Source organism: Panthera leo, chromosome B2 (assembly GCF_018350215.1).
Source record: "Panthera leo isolate Ple1 chromosome B2, P.leo_Ple1_pat1.1, whole genome shotgun sequence".
Classification (NCBI taxonomy): Eukaryota; Metazoa; Chordata; class Mammalia; order Carnivora; family Felidae; genus Panthera; species Panthera leo.
The window spans coordinates 126,334,301-126,355,060 of NC_056683.1; the positions used below are offsets into that span (position 1 = coordinate 126,334,301).

The 20,760-nt window shown below is 32.3% G+C and overlaps 1 pseudogene; it reads right to left on the bottom strand.

The window, feature by feature from the left end:
- Nucleotides 1-12,139: 12,139 nt before the first annotated feature.
- On the bottom strand, nucleotides 12,140-12,240 carry LOC122220912 (annotated as a pseudogene).
- Nucleotides 12,241-20,760: the final 8,520 nt, after the last annotated feature.

The window sequence follows — 20,760 nt, forward strand, 5'->3', positions numbered from 1 at the left end:
TTATTTCTCACAAAAAGAGAGAAAACAAATCCACCCAACCCTTAGATTTTTGCCCCAATTTATCCTCTGAATTAGAGAAATTGATTCTTGATAGCACTGTCATAGAAATCATTTATTGTGTCACAGGGGATTCATGGAACAGTTCAGTTTCTAGAGCTACTAGAGATCTGAAATTGTAAGTCACTGTGGCTATACTAGAATACCTGGAAAACCCTTGGCCTATTTTATTATCAGAGTCCTCTACATGTATCAATTATAATTGAATTCAGAAAAAAAAAATAATAATTGAATTCAGATAATCCCATAATAGTCTGAAGAAAATAAAACATTTGCTATCGCTAGAGCCCATTAGATAAAGATGATTTTGTCTATGGCAGGGTTTTGCTTCCAACCTTAACCCATCATACAAGAATGCCGCCATTCTGATGGAAGTTAAACCTTGCCCCTGATCTCCAACTTCAAGGGTTGTTGTGGTTATATATTCACTCACAGATATGTATGTAACAATATTTGGCATGAAAAGATACTATAAAATAAAGAGAAGAGAAAGTTATACAGAAGACTCTGAAGAAGGTAAATAGCCCCTTAGGCTGTTTTGTATAAGAATCTTTATGGAATTAATAGACATCATAAACAAAAGGTAAGCACACACAGACAATGAAATAGTAGAAGAGATGCATAAAGAGAGATCAAAATTAAGTGAAAAGTCAACTGGGTAAGTTTAATGAAGAATATAGAACATGGAAATATTGCAAGGAATTTAAAATGCAATATCCTATTTAAAATGCAAGAGGGAGGGGCACCTGGGTGGCTCAGTCGGTTGAGTGTCCGACTTCGGCTAGGTCATGATCTCACAGTTCGTGGGTTCGAGCCCGGTGTCGGGCTCTGTGCTGACAGCTCGGAGACTGGAGCCTACTTCAGATTCTGTGTCTCCCTCTCTCTCTGCTCCTCCCCTGCTCACATGCTGTCTCTCTCTTTCTCTCAAAAATAAATAAAGATTAAAACAAAAAATTTTTTTTTAAATGCATGAGGGAAGCAACATATAACAGATGTTGCCAAAAATCTTACCAGTGATGTAAGCCAGGGAAAATAGAAAAATATTCAAATAATGAAAATATTAAAAGATAATTATGGAGGGCAAAGAATGGAGACCTATGCTCAGCATTTCAGGTGTCTCTGAGGAATAAATAAAAATATTTTAAAGAAGAGCATCTTAAAATCTCTAATCAGTAGGCAATTATAAAGATTTGTTTCAAGTTGCTTTGTATTAATCCCCAGTAATTGCATTGTGGAAAAGATATGAATTATGCATTTCAACATTATTGAATCATACAGGTTCAGTTTAAGGCCTCATATATGGGCAATTTATGGAAACATTATGAGGAATGAAAAGAGGGCTAATAATGGTGGCCAACTTTTATGCAAGACTTACCATGTGTCTGATGTTGTTCTAAGTGCTTTACACATATTGATATATTTAATTTCAAAACAACCATAATCCTCAAAATAACCTAAATTTCAGATGAGGAAACTAAATAAAAAAGATAACAAACTTGAATAAGGTCTACTCAGCTAATAAGAGGAGAAAGTTTGCTTGTATCTGGCCTCTTGTCAACAACATGTATCTTCCTGATCAGAATACCCACAAGAAGCTATTTCCGGGCATGGATTTTTTTTTTGTTCTATCCCCCCAATATGAAGAGTGTCTGATACTGTTGGTAGAGTGTGTAGAGAAAGGGGACCCTCTTACACTGTGGGTGGGGATGCAAAATGGTGCAGCCACTCTGGAAAACAGTATGGAGTTTCCTCAAAAAGTTAAAAATAGAACTTCCTGATGACCCAGCAACTGCACTATTAGATATTTACCCAAAGGATACAAAAATACTGATTCAAAGGGGCACATGCACTCCAATGTTTATAACAGCATTATCAACAGTAGCCTAATTGTGGAAAAAGCCCAAATGTCCATCACCTGATGAATGGATAAAGATGTGGTACGTGTGTGTGTGTGTGTGTTCCATTATATATATAAATATTCAAATATAGATATAGATATAGATATAGATAGATAGATAGATAGATAGATAGATAAATGGAATATTAGCCATAAAAGAGAATGACATCTTGCCATTTGCAAGGACTTGGATGGAACTAGAGTATATCATGCTAAGCAAAATAAGTCAGTCAGAGAAAAATACAATAGGATTTCACTTATTTGGAATTTAAGAAATGAAACAGATGTACACAGGAAGGGAAAAGAGAGAGGCAAACCATAAAACAGACTCTAAATTACAGAGAACAAACTGAGGGTTGCTGGGGGGAGGTGAGTGAGGGGAAAGGTTGACTGGGTGATGGGTATCAAGAAGGGCATCTATTGTAATGAGCATGGAGGGTTATATGTAAGTGATGAATCACTAAATTTTACTCCTGAAAGTAATATCACACTATATTACCTCACTAGAATTTAAATACAAAATTGAAACACAGAAAAAAGAGTGTCTAATACATAATAAACAATAAATTTTTAAAATACATATTTTTACATCAGCCTCATTATTCATATTTTAAACAATTTTATTTGTCTAATTAGTTAGGAATGTTAAAACATTTAAAGACTACCCCTGGGGAGCACCTGGGTGGCTTAGTCGGTTAAGTGGCCAACTTTGGCTCAGGTCATGCTCTCAAGGCTCATGAGTTTGAGTCCCTCAGAGGGCCCTGTGCTGACAGGTCGGAACCTAAAGCCTGCTTCAGATTCTGTCTCTCTCTCTCTCTCTCTCTCTCTGCCCCTCCCCAGCTCATACTCTGTCTCTGTCTCAAAAATAAATAAATATTAAAAAAATTATTGAAAAAATTAAAAACTCTACCCCTGACATATTCCCTCTACCTTTGAACAGATTTTATTTTGTATATTTGGTGGTTTAACAAAAGACATGAAAAATCGTGACTATAAATGTTCCACAGATTATTCTTCTCATCCAAGAAATTACTGTCCCAAAATTTAATTTTAGAGATAAATTGCCATCTTTGTTTTTATCCTAACACCATCTTTATTATAATTTATCTTAGCCCATGCTTTCATTGTTAACTTTTTCTCAATTTTTGCATGTTTTCTAAAAAAAAAATATATTGTTGTACTTTGATTTTTAAACTCATTCATACAGCCTTGGTTTTAACCATTTAATGCACATTTGTTAATATATTAGTTTATTTGCTATGTTTTCCTTTTTTTTTTACTATTGTTATGCATTTTCATTTCACTAATAGTTATCTTAAAGTAAAAAATACAAATGAAAATGTTTCTACAATTGTCAAAGTTAAGAACAAATATACATTTGTTTGCTTTTTCTCAAAAAGAATTTAGCATAACTGAACAATTCTATTTCCTAGTCTCTACTTCCCACCATTGTCAAAGTACTGAGGTTATAACTTGAAATACTAATATTATGTTTGGTTTTGTCCAGAAATTTATAAATCATAAGTCTTTTCTTTAGGCATCTATATTGTTCTAGAATTATGCATCTACTCTATCAGGGCTGCAAAAAACAAAGTAGACATTCATATATGTATTAAACACACACACTTACATACTGGGTCATGACACTGAGATTCTGTCAGCCAAAAGAGTCCCCACAAAAGACAAAAAAAGCAAGTTTATGCCAAACTAAAGGTTAGAAAGAAATATATGGAAGAAGAGAGTTCTTTGCTTTGCTCAGAGAGGACTGGAGAAGAGTCAGCATCATTGGTAGCAAGAAGAGTATTGCCAACTGACTTTGAAGCAAGACAAGGGTTAAAGACCAGAGGTCTGACACAGGGAAGTTATTTATTTATTCAAGACATTTCCTTCTAATGTTTAAATGTGACTTTATTTTCCCATTCACCTATCTTTTTCACTCCTCTATAACATAATTACTAAATTATCGCTTCACTTTCTACACAGTGTGGTTGTTACATCCCTCACTTTTAATTTCTTTTTTCCTTTATATTTTTCAACTTAAAAAAAAAAGAAATATTGGTCATTACTCAAAAAAGTGACTCTAACATTGTCATGCAGAGTTAGACAAAGGACAAAAGGCTTCAGAAGCAGTAGTAAATTGGAAACAAAAATCAAGAAGTGAAGGAAAGTATTTTCAAGTTGGGTTAGAGTAAGGAGTCTCATCTACCCAGATCAAGCATTAAAAGATGAAAGTGAGATAAAATACTTGGCTAAAGTTGAAACTTGATATGCGTCCATGGAATGTGGGACATTGAATTTTAAAAGTGAAACTTTTTGTGGGGCGCCTGGATGGCTCAGTTGGTTAAGCGTCTTACTTTGGCTCAGATCATGATCTCACGGTTTGTGAGTTTGAGCACCGCATTGGGCTCTGTGCTGACAGCTCAGAACCTGGAGCCCACTTAGATTCTGTGTCTCCCTCTCTCTCTGCCCCCCTCCCCCACTCACGCTCTGTCTCTCTCTCTCAATAATAATAAACGTTAAAAAAATAAAAATAAAAAAATAAAAGTGAAACCTTCTAAAATGGAAGGTTAGGATTATGGCCCAACATGAATATGGCAGACAAAGCTGAAGCTTACATTCAATGTGTTTAGTAGTGTCTTGAGCAAAATATTTTTGCACATATTCAGCATACAGCTTCCAATATTCATGTAGAAATTTCGTCTTATCCATGCGTCTTTAGATTTACTTACCTTAATTTAATGCAAATGAATCTGTACCCCAGATATATATTGAAATATGTGATGAATAATACATCATAGAATAGATTATAACACACACAAACACATACACATGTGTCCTTCCCATAGTATTAAGTTCACCAATTGTGTTTAAGAACAGGCTGTAAGTTTTAATATTTTAAATATCTCTAATATTTTTAAAAATATCATATAATTTCTTGTCCTAGCATGCTTATTTTTTGCATTTTAAATTTGTAATTAAGTTTAGAAAGAGGCTATAATTTGAAGTATATAGAGAATATTATTTCAAGTAATTTTATAATTCAGAATATTTATTAAATGTATACAAGTTTAGTGAGGGAATATAATTTTTGAGAATTGTTTATACACTATGTCAGAAATTTAACCTCTTGAAATAATCAAACACACTGCATTCACAATTGTAGTTAACAATATTTAAGTCATGTAATTTATCAATTCACTTTTGCTTACTCACAAACATCACTAAAACAATTTTCTGTCACCATTTACTTTCAAACTGTTTCCCTCTTTTTTTTTCTTACCCTAAATTTTTTTTTCCCTTCTCATTGTCAAACTTTCCTCATTTGGCTTCTGGGAATAATACTTGCTTGTTTTTTTTTCTCCTAGACTTCTAAACTTTTAACCTCCGTGCATTCAGAGGTATATTCAGAATTCTCCTTTCTATTGATACTTACATTCTCGATGACCTCTGTATGATCTTAGGCTAATATCCTAACTTTTTTGTGCTTTGGCTTCCCCTCTGTAAATTGGGGTAACTGTACCAATCTCATAGAATTCTGTGGACTAGAGGAATTAATACACAATTAGAAAAATGATTAGGATATATTTGTTTACTATGAGCCATGTATAAGTTCTGCTATTATTACTATTGAGTCATCAGTCATCCGTCTCATGGCTTTAAATACCTTTTAGAGACTGATCACTTCCAAATGAAGGTCTCCAGCTCAGACCTCTTCCCAACTGGACTCACACATGTGACTGCATCTTACCTGTGGGGCATATGTTCCAAGACCCCCAATGGATGCCTGAAACCACAGATAATACCAAAACCTATATCTACTATGTTTTTTCCTATCCATACATATCTACAATAAAGTTTAATTTCTAAGTTAGGCACAGTACAAGATTACCAACAACAATAATTAAACAGAACAATTATAACCACATATTATAATAACATTTATATGAATGTGGTCTCTCTCACTCAAAATATCTTATTACTGTACTCACCCTTCTTCTTCTTGTGATGATGTGAGATGATAAAATGACTACATGATGAGATGAAGTGAGGTGAATGACGCAGGCACTGTAATTCAGCATTAGGTTACTATTGACCTTCTGAGGATAGGCCAAAAGGAGGTTCCTGGGCTTCCAGACCAGAGTCAACCACAGGTAACTGAAATTGCAGAAAGCAAAATTGTGGATAAAGGGAAACTGCTGTATTTCAATTCGGGTGTTGTCTCAGTCTGTTCAGGCTACTATGACAAAGTACCATAAATGGGGTAACGTATAAACAACAGAAATTTATTTCTCACAGTTCTAGAGGCTGGAAGTCTATTGAGACTTACCATCTATTCATATTCAAATTTTATCCTTTGTTGCAGGAGTGACTTTGTGGTTGACACATTGTAATTTTTTTAACATACTTTCCCTTTCTTTTAAGTATGGAATAGATCCCTTCATTCCCCTACCCTTTTGTCCCACAGATGACTCTTTATAAAACAACTGTCCTGGTTATCTCAAATAGCTAATGTTATAGGGAAAAATTAGTATAATACTCCTGAAATCCTGGATCAGGAGATTCGAACGGGAGGTAATCTTGCTATCACAGTATGGAATTCCAATTTTTAATTCTTAATTTTTCGTTAAAAGATGGAATAACCCTAAAAGAAAAGTAACCAATTGCAATAATAAATCCTTAGAAATGATCTTTCAAATGTTTATAGGCTGTTAAGTTCTTTGGTTGTATCCCCATTATTTGAAATCCTACACATAACTTAAGGTTCTTCTACCCAATGCATTATACTCTCCATATTCTTATACCATTTTCTTCAAACATTTTTGCCAGAAAAGTGATGTAATTTTCCGGTACTACGAAAACTCACACAAATATGAGAAGTCATGTCAGATGGCAGACTATGAGAAGTCATGTCACATCTAGGGATAGAACTTTCACACTCCCTAAAGTTCTTAAACCATTCCTTCAAATCCTATCCTAAAATTATTGTCAGAACAGTACACAATGAGCAAATGACCGTTTATCATTTTCAAGCTAGATGGAGTTTTCAGATTATCTGTTCATCCTCCTTATTTTAGTGACCATATGTTAAAAATGTATAAAATCCCAAAAATATTAGTTGGTATTACTTTATATTTTTGCTGAAAATGACATATGCATTCCAAAAAAATCTATTACTGTGGAAGTGGTGGTTTATTTTTTTCCTCATAGACCAAATAGAGTATTTGAAACATTTTGCCTTATGCATATCTCTTTGGACAGAGATGAAGTTGAGAAGAACATAGATAATAAGGAAGAACCAGATATATTTTCCTGATCAAACTAAGAGGAATAGAGAGTAACAAATGTCTTTATGTAACATAGACTTTTATATTCTTCTTAATAATTTATGCTCTGAAATAATCCCGCAGATATTCAAGAAACATGTTCACTAATTTGGTCACTCACTTATACTTTAAAAAGAAAAGAGCCCTAATGTTTTTTAAATTGATTACACTCAGAATTTTTCAGCATCTCCGAGTGCTTTCTGAATGAGGAATTTTAGTTCCAAAGATTGTTGACAGAACTGACTTAAGTACATCGGCTCATGCATGATATGTTGTCTCTTCTTTGGAACTGTTCATATTGTTTTTCTTCCTCTTGTGGATGTTTATTTGAAGGATGAATAGGTCATTCTTAGCAGGAGAGCTCTTCACGTGACTGCCAGATTCTGAAGACAGATGAGTCAGTTCCACACAGACTACAAATTATGCATGCTGGATAAATCTATATTCATATTCGCATTTGACCTAAGCTTCAACTTTAAAAATAGATTTAACAGAAATTATACGGAAATTTCAAAAATTGTTTTGCTAGGAAGCAAACAAGTTATGCAATACAATTTAAAAAAAGAATGTTCCCTCTGCTAGAAAGAGATCACATTAGCAGTGAAATACTATATGTCAGTCTGAGCTTAAGCCCAAATTCAAGAACATATTGTACACAAAACTTCTGAAATCTATTTATCTGCTGTGTGATTGATAGCTATTGCTGCAGTTCGGAGACCTTCGGGCTTTACCGCCTTTCCACTGTTTGTCATTATAGAATATTCTTTGAATGGAAAGTTATGTCGTTTTCAGGGCCAGTGGAAAATAGGCCAGAATGCGGAGGTGCTAGTTAGAGTATAAGAACATTGATTTAGTAGGCAAGGAGCTGGCTTCAAATCCTACTCCAGCCACTTAGATCATATGTGCAAATGAGCATAAGAATTGCCTCAGTTTACCCATCTGTAAAATGACTAATAATGACCCCTACTTCGTAGGACAAACCTCAGGTGTGCCCTACCTGACATAAATTGTAAGAGACTTAGCACACTGTCTAGTAATACTTAAGAAAGGCTAGCTTTGTTTTTAATTAGATCTTTTTGTATCCCCTATTGCACAGTAAGTGTAAGCATGATTTTTCTTAAATTTTATTATGTGCTCCAAGATCTCAGAAATATTTGTCCTACCTCTTTCCCTGGTATACACAAACTGGAAAACTTAGCCTGCTTTTCACTAGGAGCTGCACCCAATTTAAGAAACAAAGAAAACGAAACAAAACAAAAAGAAATCTGCAGCGAGCAGGCATACAACGGTGGATACTGACTCCGATCTGAATTCCTTCTTCCTTGGTAAAGCGAAAGGAGTTACTGGAGTACGGACTGAAAATATCTCAATTTGGAAATGCAACCATTTCCTTTTCTTTCCTTTTCTCTTTTTTAAGTAGTGTGAGTCTTCATTATTTTCTTCTGAAATCTCGGATTTCAGAGGATAAACTTATTTGAGCTTTCAAAAACAAAAGATCTATAGAAGAATGGGTGAATTTGGAGATTATACATATTTTAAATAAATTGATAATAATAACCAGTATTTTAGAGAGTTCCACACACCTAATTCTCACAGAAGTTCTGTGAATTAGGTATAGTCTTTCTAGTTTCACAAATTAAAAAACTGATACCCAATAGTTCAAGGTTTTTTGTTTTTTTTTCAGGTTTTCATAAGTTGTAGGTGAAGAATTCAGAATTAGAACGTGGATGTGACCCACTGACCAAAAAATATTGCTTTGTGGTAGTAGAAAAACAAGTGTTAATCAAAATGCAGAGCCTGACCTTTCTTTCTGGGACTCTATAGATGAATCTGAGCAGGAACTAAGGCTATTTACTAGTTCCATCTTTTTTGGCTGGGAAATATTAAATAACCAAAGAACTCACCCAAAAGTATGTATATTACAGGAAAGATATTGAGTTTAGCATATGGCTTTCAGATATTATCTTCTGAACTGTCCCTGAGAGTTATGGAGGCCAGTACCCCTGAAGACATAGGTCTTTCTAACATCACTAATCAGAAAAAGATGCATGCCTTCAGAGGTAACAAAAAGCATCCCCAAATCTGTATCTAAGATCATTTATCCTAGAACTTTGTGTTCCTGAGTAGATTTTGAGGATCTCATATTAGTAGGGGAGAGATCACAGTGGTAACACAGGAGGGACTTTATAGAGAACATCATACTGCTCTAGAACAAAATAAGTATTTTTAGTCAGCTTATCATGATATATGCCATTGCTTTCTGTTATCTGTTACAAGTACTGCCATTTAAATATTACAGACAGGATTCAGATGGGCTACAGAAAGACATTTTTCAAAAGTCATCAGTTCATGCCCGGGTCAAGAAAATGGCAAGAATTTTCCTTTTATAACCCAAAGTAGAAAATCTGAAGTTGACTTTCTAAATAGATTAAGAACAACTTCAACTACACCAAAGTCATACAGAATGAAATAATCAACACCTACGTATCTGCTCTCCAGCTTATGAAAAGGCATTACAAAAGGCAATGAAAACCAGTGTCAGCCCCTCCATCAACCTGCTTCCCTATTACAAGCTAACCACTATGCTGAATTTGATACTTAATTCTATGTACATAATTTCACCTTAGTGAAGTTATTTATGTTCTTAAGACATAATACCATTAATCAAATTGCGTAATTTTAAACCTCATACAAACCACATTACATTCTCCATATTCTTATACTATTTTTCACTCAAATTTATGTTTTTGAGATTTATCCACGTTAATACATGTAACTCTAGTTCATTCACTTCTGCATATTACACACCACTGCATGGATAAAAAAAAGTCTTGATTTTTGCAAGCATTTCAATATTTTCTAATTTCTTCCTTTACAAACGTCACTGCTCTGAACATTTTACACATCTCAATATGCACAAGATTTAGAGTATAACTGAGTGGAATGGAAAGGGCATCACCACCTTCAAATGCACTATTTCTTAAATTGGTCTTTCCAAGTGATTAAAGCAATTAACATTCCCATGTGTAACAAAAAGTTTTCTGTAAAACTAGACTATTAATTTCATGAGCATGAAAAGTTTCTTATTTTTACTATACTTTGGATTTTCCTGATTATTATTGAAACTTCATTTCATATTTTATTGGCTAATCAGGTTTCTCCTTGCTGAGTTGTCTCTTAATATTATTTACTTACCTTGCTATTTATAGATTGGATAGTTTTATAGTGATGTTAAAATGACCCTAATATAATCTGCACTAATGTTATGAGAGTTATAAACATTGTAGATTTCCTATCCCACCTGTAACATAGTCGTTTTCCTATGTTGCACAAGAATTTCATTTTCTTTCATTTATTTTTTTAGGATTTTAAATTTTAATGTGTTAAGGATAATTTGTGTATTGTTTGCAATATATTTCTTCACCAATGGCCATAAAAAAAAAAAAGAGGATTCTCTTATACTTACACATTTATCTTTATATGTTGTCTAAATTGGGGGGTTCAATTTCATTTGTTCATAGAGAACCAACTGTTCAGGTCTTTTAATTTTGTATCTGTCATTTCCTTAGCTCTCTCATGTTGTATTTTCATGTATGACAGACTGGTATCTATACTCTGTTTAGTTCCACTGGTCTTTATCCATGAGCTGACTAAACAACGTCTTGGTTGCATAACTTTATAAAATGGTTTGATACCTGAGGAGTAGTTCCCACACAACTTCTTGTTCCTCAAAATATTCTCAGCTATTCAAAGTCCATAACCTCCCAATTCAAATTTAGAATTAATCGCAAATTCGAGATTGGTCAGATTCCTAAACCTAAAGATAATTTGAAAAATATTAATAATCTTAACATTTCGCATCTTCTATCCATGAACATTATATAACTTTTCTTTTTTACAAATTCCTCCAAAATTTAATGAAAGACTTTAATAAAAAATTCTGAATTTTCACCATGTTTCTTCACTTTTAATGTAATTCACTTATAAATACCTATCATTGCTTTATTGTAAGTTATTAGTTTTTAAATCTATCATCTGCTGCTGAACTATAGAAACGGAATTTGACAGTTATATACTAATCTTACATGCAACTTTGCTGAACTCCTTCATTAATTCTAATAAATTATCTATATATAATCTATATTTAACTATGGAGTTGGATATATCTTTTTTTTTCTTTATCCAAAGTCACAATTTAATTCGTGTTAGAACAGAATTTCCATCTAGGTTTTTATAACTAAAAAGCCAGTGCTCTTTACCTATTGTATACCCATCTTTTTTTTTATTAAGGATAATTGGAAAATTAGATTTGAGTCACTATTTCTGGATTGAAAAAAAATGATTTCTTCTATTGAGAATTTGTTGGAAAATGTATAAATAGAATTTGTGAGCTATACATTATTCTACTTTTTAAATCCCAACTTTAATGTAAAATATGTAGTAGTTAATTAAAATTGTTCTTCAGATAACAAAAATTATTAATACTGTTTTTCTTTTAGGGAAAGAATTCCACAATGTAGAGACTGATTTTATTCTGAAGAAACTTGCACTCTGACTGTACTAAGTCTCAGATTAATCACTCTTCGGTTTATATATTTTTAATGTGAAATACTTTCTTTTTTAATTTTTTTAAATGTTTATGTATTTTTGAGAGAGAGAGAGAGAGAGAGAGCGAGCGAGCATGAGCGGGGCAGGGGAAGAGAGAGGGGGAGACACAGAATCCAAAGCAGGGATGCGGGCTCGAACTCACAGATTGTGAGATCGTGACCTGAGCTGAAGTGGGACGCTTAACCCACTGAGTCACCCAGATGTCCCCATGTGAAATGTTTTCTAATTTATAAGTAATTTTTATTTTATTTTAAAAAGTATGGAACGCTTCATGAATTTGCGTGTCATCCTTGCGCAGGGGCTATGCTAATCTTCTCTGTATCCTTCCAATTTTAGTATCCAACTGGAGTTGGATATATCTTATATGAAATAAAGAAATGCAGTTTGTCTGTGTTTGTTTTATTTTCTTATTTTACAATTTTACTAGGCTACCTGGTAGAATGTTGAACAGATACATTGAGGGTGGGCATCCTTGTCTGATTCTCATTTTTCTCTTTCTAAAAATTTTTCCATTGCCTCCTGTGTTCATAAATAAGAAGAGTCTATAATTTTCCTTTCTTCTATTCCCAGAAATACTTTAACATTGGCATCATCTTTTGCTTAAACTTCCGGTGAAATTCATTAACAAAACTATCTGGAGCAAATACTTTCTTTTCTTTCTCTCTTGATTCTTATATGAATTCAGATTCTTTAATATATTTGTATATATACATACGGATGTTTGCTAATTCATCTTAAGGCAAGTTTGCTTAGTTATATGTTACTAGGAAAAAGTCCATTTGTCATGTTTCTAGTTAATTATTCTAAAGTAATTACTAGTATTCACTTCTTATTATTTTATTAGTCTCCATTTATAGTTTTGTCTTCATTTTATTTTTTAATAATTTTATTAATTCTGCTTTCTCTCTATTATTTTCTTGGTCCATCTCACTAGGGCCTTATCAGTTCAAACACTGTCCTTACCTTCTCTATTGTATCTTTATTTTTTTTGTTTGCTTGTTTTATTTGACTCCCACTTTATCATATTACCTATTGCAAAATTTTTTTTGGTTTATTCTATAATCTTTTTCACACCTCTTAAATGTGACATTTACTTTATTTTTCTTTCTTTCTTTTCTTCTTAAGTTTAACATTCATGCCACAAATGTCACTTTCAATTTATTTCCCATGTATCCTGCTAATTTAGTTCTAAACCATTTTCTTTAATGTTTATATCTAAGTATTTTCTAATTCTAATGTTTCTAATTTCCGTATGATTCTTTCTTTGACTCCTGATTTAATCAAAAGCGTATCCTTACATTTTCAGTAATTATCAGTTATTTTTATTTCTATCTCAATCACACTGTTGTCAGAGAAAGCACTTTTCACAATAGTAATCCTTTAAAGTTTGAAACATGTCTTATGAGCTAGCATATGGTAAATTCTCTTAAAAATTCCATGTTCTTATAAGAAGCATGAGAATTTCTGAATTGCTAGATTCAGGATCCAATACATAGCCCTTAAGTCAAGCTCATCACTAATGTTATTTAAGGCATTTGTATCCTCAAAAGGCATGATTAACCTGTGACTTCAAGAAAGGTGTTAAAATCTCCCACAATATTGGTGAATTTCAAAACTCGACGTATACATGTTCAGTTTTTGCTTTATATATATTTAAGGTTATGTTGTTTTATAGTGAGAAATTTATTTTTTATTTTATTTATTTATATTTATTTATTTATTTATTTATTTATTTATTTTTTGAGAGACAGAGACAGAGACAGAAAGCAAGTGTGTTGGGGGCAGAGAGAGAGGGAGACACAGAATCCAAAGCAGGCTCCAGGCTCTGAGCTGTCAGCACAGAGCCCGACGTGGGTCTCGAACTCACAAGCTGTGAGATCATGACCTGAGCCTAGGTCGGACGCTCAACTGACTGAGCTACCCAGGCTCCCCTATGGTGACAAATTTAGAATTGCTGTTTCTTCCCAAATCATTAAATTTTTAACGTATGCGGTGATCTTTATATTTAGTAAAAGTTTTCCCTTCTACTCTGTTACATGATCATCTTTTATTTAGTATTATTTACAACTTAGTAATGTTATCATATTTTGATATAGTATATATTGTATATATGTATTCCTTTATCCTGTGTAAATTTTAAGTGTGTTTCATGTAAAGAACACATATTTTTAAAAATTCTATCTAAAATTTTTAAGTGGTGAATTAAGTCCATTGGCATTTCCTATAATTATTGATATTTTGAATTTATACCAATATCTTGCTTTGTTCTTGCGATTTACTCTGCCTTTTCCATATTCTTTCCCATTCCTCATTCTGGATTTTATCATTCTGAATTTGGATTTTGGATTTATCATTTTTCTTTCTCTAGCGTTCGGGATATTATATTTTATACTTTGATTATTTTAATTATTATCTCCAATTAATTAATATCCCTATTATTTTAAGCAAGTTTATACTTAATATATTCCCATACTATTCTCTTGAACAGTCATAGAAAATTAGAAATCTTTAACTGCAAGTAACTCTTGGGCAACTTACATAGCACCTTAAGCCACTATTTCAGTTTCACCTTATTTTTACCTGCAAAAATAACCATATTTTTGTTTCATTTAGTGAAACTTGGTTTAATTTTACACATATGTTTACAATTTTTTTGTTGTTATTAGCTGATCATGTTACATCTTAGTTCTTCCTCTGGTTTTAATTTCCTCCATGCAAAGTACACAATGGAAGTTCCTCCATGAGGTTTTTTTAGTAATAAATCTCTGTTTTTGTTTGCCTGAAAATGTCTTTCTTTTGGCTGCATTCTTAAATTATTTTATGCATGATAATAAAATTCTATGTTGACTGCTATTTTTGTGTCATCGCATTCAGTATAGGATTTTTACACTCTGGTTATTACTGTTGTTGTTTACAAAGTATGCTGTCAGTGTAAAAAAATGTGTGTGGGGGGGGGAGGATATTTTCCTGGCCATATTCAAATATTGTTTTTGTCTTTGTGAGTTCTGCAGTTTTTCTAAGATTTGTCATAATGTAAAAAATTTATTGCTTTAAAAAATCCTAGGAATATATACTACATAAATTTAAACTGCAGATTTGCATGAAGATATGCTTCTTTTAGTTAAAAATAGGTGTTATGAGTATTTTTACCTCATTCAGAATTCAAGCTATAGCTGATAATTCTTTTCAGATTTTTTTTTTTTTACTTTGGCTCTTTAAAATGTTTTCTTTCCCACTGCTGAATTAGAGGAATTGCATTTTGAACATTTTACATAGGAGACTCAATTGCACAGCTCAAGCCTGGCTGATCTCTTTCTATAGACCTCTTAATACTCAACCTTCTCTGTTACCAAGATTCACAAAAGTGGTGTCTGATTACCCACTTTATTTTCTGTTCTCTATTTTTGGCCACTAGGGATTTCTTTGAGCATTTCTTTGAAATGTGATTTATTGCATTTCATTCATGATTTTTTGGTGTTCTTCATTGATGTATTTTTCAGTAATTAATGTCACCTGCATTTGGTTTTTATTAAAGTAGCTCAGAAGTGTCTTAGCTTATCTCGGGGTACTGAATTTAGTTTTTATATCACTTTAATACTGTATCTTTCCCCTCTCTAACACCTCTATGCAATGTCACCTCAAAAAAATAAAACCAGAACTGTATAAGGTGCTTTTACAGGGTTTCAAAGGACATGAAATGGTAAAGACATGCTTACACAGAAAACACACTTTGAATGCCAGGCATATGGTCACCCACACAATGGGACTTATTAAAAACTACTTAATAATGACAGACTAAACCAATTTGTCACTCAGTCAATTAAATTGAATTTCATACGGTAAGAGAGAGATTTATGTTAAGATTTATATGATGAAGGAGCTATCATCTGGGAATAAGAAGATATGTTCTCACACTAACATAAGTTCTTAAAATATGCATACTGACTGATTAACTTTGCTTTAAGATCCAAAATTCATAGCACAATTTTAGACCTAAATAGCACTATGGTTTTCAAAAAGTAAAAAAACTGATATTGTATATAAAAATACATAGAAATAGAATTTAAAACATATTTGAAGTTCTTCAAGGTTTTCCATGTTTGCTGAGTAACGTTATTTAATTATCTATCATAAACACATTTGGGCATGGCAGCTTTTGAATGAAAAGCAAATGATTCAAAAACATATTTTTGTCATTGAAAACATACCTTTGTCATTTTCATGCCTCATTTTATGGAGAATAAAGGAGACATTAAAGTTAGCAGGTCTTAGTCCTAAGTTATAAAGGTAGGCAAAACACTAGCATAAAGAATATTCTTTTAGCATGAAGAATGTTTTAAAAGTATATCAAATTTTATAATGAGGTCAAAGTAATTTTCTACAAAGATTTTCATATACATATAATTAAGATATATATTTGATAAATAATTATATATCGGATGATATATGAGATAATACATACCATCCTATACCAGTGTAAAATATAGCATTCAGGAGAGATGGTAATAATTTTGAATTTCTACAAATTCTCCCACAAATAACTAAAGAACTCAGATAACAAACCCAAATAGACACAGACAACAACAACAAAACTAGTGATAAGGTAGGAAAAAATGGAAAAAAAAAAAAGACACAAATATAACCAAGACTTTTATGGTGTCACTTCTTTACAGGACAAAGTGGAAAATATGTAAAGAGGTTTCTAGTGCCTGGAGAGCTAGAAAACCCAAAAATCACTCAAATGTACTCCATGGATAATTTGGTAAGCTGATCTTGGAAGAAGTTGAAATGGAGTTTTCCAGATTTAGGTTGCAGTTTATCATTTATTTGCAATTATTTAAAGTTCTAGATTTAGTTTGCAGTTCAATGCAGAGGGAAAAGTACAAGTGAGGTCAAGCAAAATCGATGTTGCTGAGGTTTCTGGATGCTATGAAGTCACACAACTCAGCAAATAAAATACTTGTCCAGGCAAAGACACACTGTGAAGAATCTCTTAGGGTAGAAATTATATTGACAAGCCTGGAAATATTCCAAATATCCATTGATATGCATCAGTTGGATAAAGCATAGTTCATTCACATAACAGAGAATTGCATAGCTATACATGTAAAAAAGAAAAACAAGAAAGCAAAAATGTATACAGGTTAGCAATATTTATCTAAGGAAGTTATGCATAAATTCAAATACATTTGTATTTTCTTATTTGTTTTAAAAATGAAAGCCTAAATCATACAGTGAATGATAGTGTTATTTATGCATGAGAGGGAGAATATAAAATGAGTCAGGGACAACAGCTAGACTTTTCTGAATTTATTTATTATTTATTTATCTACCCAACAGTATAGACTTTATTTTCTAGATTTTATATTAGAACATGTAAGTATTTTACATAACTACATTTTTTCAATATGCTGAAAACAAATCTAGAACTATTTTCAATAAAAAACACATTTTGGGTCATAATTTTGGCAGTATTCATAAGTTATTCTACATATGTAACATATGAACCAAGTAATTATTTAAAGTCATTAAGAACCAAGATGTTTAACCAAAAAGAAAAGAGAAATGAATACAAAATAAAATAAGTTGGGTAAAAATGCTAAAATTATCATATTTGATTCGAAAGTATCAGTATAAATCTGTGATGAAATTTCTCTGACAGAAACGTTTTACTCTAACCACTGAAAAGGCCAAGAAGCAGGGAACAAATCAGTTGCCATCAAGAACCAAGTGCAAAGGCTCTTGTCTGTTACACCAGAGGAACTTGTGTTTGCTGGAGATACGGCCCAGTTCTGAGGCAGGATATGGAAAAGATGAACCTGGACCCTAAGCATATTATAAAACAAGGAAGCCACCAAAAATTACTCCATGCTTGTAAAAAAGACTCAGTAACTAACCTGAAGAGGCTTGCATTGGTAATATACAGAAGAGTTTTAATTTCAATACAATGTTAACAGTAATAGGTTGAAGCACATTAAATATTACGATGTGTAATTCAAAAATCAAATTAAAGAACACAAACAAAAAACTTCTTTAAACATATTTTCAAGACGCTACACAGTAACTCCTTGTTCTGAAAACTGGTGAATAGAGGGAAAGAATCAAGCATTTCTTATCTTTATGAACTGTACCTCAGGGTAACCGACCCAAGTAGATGAGGAGTGCTAGTTTCTCCCTATAGAAGTAATCCAGCTAATAAAAAGAGAAATAATAGAACTAGAATATCACCACTTTACAAACACCTAATTAAAAAGAAAAAAAAGCATCTTGGCAAGTTTTTCAGTGGCCACTGTAACCTCACAAAAACAGAAACAACTAGATGTCATATGCTCGTTGATAAAAGTACACACCACCATATATAAAGAACCCTTCCCCAAAACTCTATATTGAATCATTTCAAACCTCTAGAACTATCTACCAGTGTTCAGGAAATATAGGGGCAGAGCAACAGTTTTCATTTTGTTTTTGATTTCCTTTAAGTGCCAGGAGGACTCAGTCAAGAAAAAACAGAAAGTGAGAAATTACGAAACCACTACGGAACTGAGGGCACAATTTCTTTAAAACAACATTTTGAAAGGAAAAAAGAAAGAGTAGGATAAATTACACATTAAAAGAGATTTAAGAGGATGCTTTCTAAACACAATGTTTAGATCTTAACCAATCCACTGAAAAAGTGAAATAATTAAGAAATTTGAATGTCATCTACCGGAAAATATTAAATTAGATATTACTGGGTTGTTAGGGATGATACATTAATTGTTGGTATCAGTTTTAAAAGAATAATTTTATTTTAGAAAAGTTTATTGAAATAGTTGTGAATTAAATATTATATCTGGCATTTGTTTTGAAATAATAGAAGATACCAGTAAACATGGATAGAAGTACAAATGTCCAAAACCAAGAGATGATGGTTATTATAGCTGGGTACTGGCTTCACAGAGTTCATTTTACCATTACTTTTTCTTTGTATTTTTAAAATTTTCCACAAAAAAAGCTAATCTGAAACGTTGGAAAATTTCATCTCGTTTCACATAGAACATGCCACACTTAATTCCCCCCATTTCCCAGGCCTTCCCATTTCTTTTCATTGCTTTCTTTCTCTAAGAACACTCCAAGAGAAGCCACCTAGTTGATGGGTGAGAAGAACTGACTAAGATTAGGAACAAAAATCAGAATTTAATCTTTCTTGTCATGTCTTTCTGCTGTTCCATTTGATGAGAGCCTGACAAGGATGAAACCACATCATATTTTTTATCATAACATCAAGAATTACTATTTGATCAGCATTTAAAGGAGAATATTCATTAATGTAGATTCACAATTATGTTCAAAATGATGTTTTGATTTGTTTATTTAATAGACTTTTTATTATGATTACAGACCCCTAATTTGAGCAGTTATTCTAACACATTTACATACTTTGAAAAATTTAAATCACAGCATTAACTGAACTCAAAGTTAGTTGGTTTTTCCGCCCCCCCCTCAATAACATCACATTTGTTTTCAGAGAAACTATTTAACCACATTGGCAATATATGTTGACTACTACGCCTTTACTCTTCCCTGGAAAGACTGAAGAGTCCTCAGGTAAGGTCTTATTTCTTTCTGAGCAGTAAGCTAATAAGATTATTAAATAATTGATGAAATGAAACAATGTTAAGAAATTCAAGAGTTTATTTATAAACTGGGATTGAGAAATTTAGGGAGCACTCATAACCAGTAAAGATGAATACATCATGATCTCAAAGGGATGTGAATAGGTTTTCATTGTAACTAAAAATCCACGCCTCTAAAAAAAATGTAGAGTATTATGTTTGAAGAAAAAATCTATCAGTGAATTATTAGGACATGAGCCATATTCAACTATAAAAATGGATGTGTCAGGGTATCTACAGCACTAAACAGGAAGAGTGAACCCCAAAGAGTCAAAATGGGTAAAAGTGATTATTTAACAGGTACATCCCCAAAATAAAATCCATGCATAATAATTTAATGACAATACTAAAGTTTCACCAATAAAATAATAGCAAGTGAGACAGAGATTTGCTGTAAAGCTGACATAAGAATTTAGGTTATCCCTAGTTATTTTTATGGTAATTAATAAATTAATATTATTCTCAAATGAATATGTTCTGTTTGATGAGCATATCAGGCCCTGAGGAATGAATCACTTTTGAGTACACTGATAATCACATTTCTGGAACTGCTTTAGTAACCTCATCAAAATTTTTGAATACAGTGAAGTCATGCTAGAGTGGCCAGTTTAATCTCAAATAACCTATTATAACAATTTAATCAATAGGCACCAGAGCCATATCCCTCAGTTTCAAATCCTGCCTCTATGGCTTACTAGCTGTGTGGCTTTGTTTAATAACCTACTATGTCTTATTTTAGCCATTTATAAATCAGACTTATTATAGAACTTACTTCATCAAATTGTCAGTTTTTATTTTTTTCTTTTTACATCTGGAGCACCCATCACTTTCCATTCATGCATTCATGATGCATTTAAGCCACAGCAAAAATAAATAAAGAATTAAAGAATTAAATATAAACCATTTCCTCATATAAAACTTTGTCAATCATTATTGCCAACAAGAATATGCATATTTAAAATATCTTTTTCAATAAAAGTTTTGAAAGTTTGGAGAGATTCCAGATATTTGTAAAAATTCCTTGGGAAATTAGCTGTTCACAATGCTGTCATCTAAAGAAAAATATTTCAATGGAATTTTAAGGAAAATACATTTTAAGGGAAATTTTATTTTCGGGGCAATATTATTTCATAAGATCTGTTATTAATTAGTGCGTATTGTACATGCCCGTCAGAAACTTTTTAGGCTAGATATCATTAGTATCCTCACTTTGCAAATA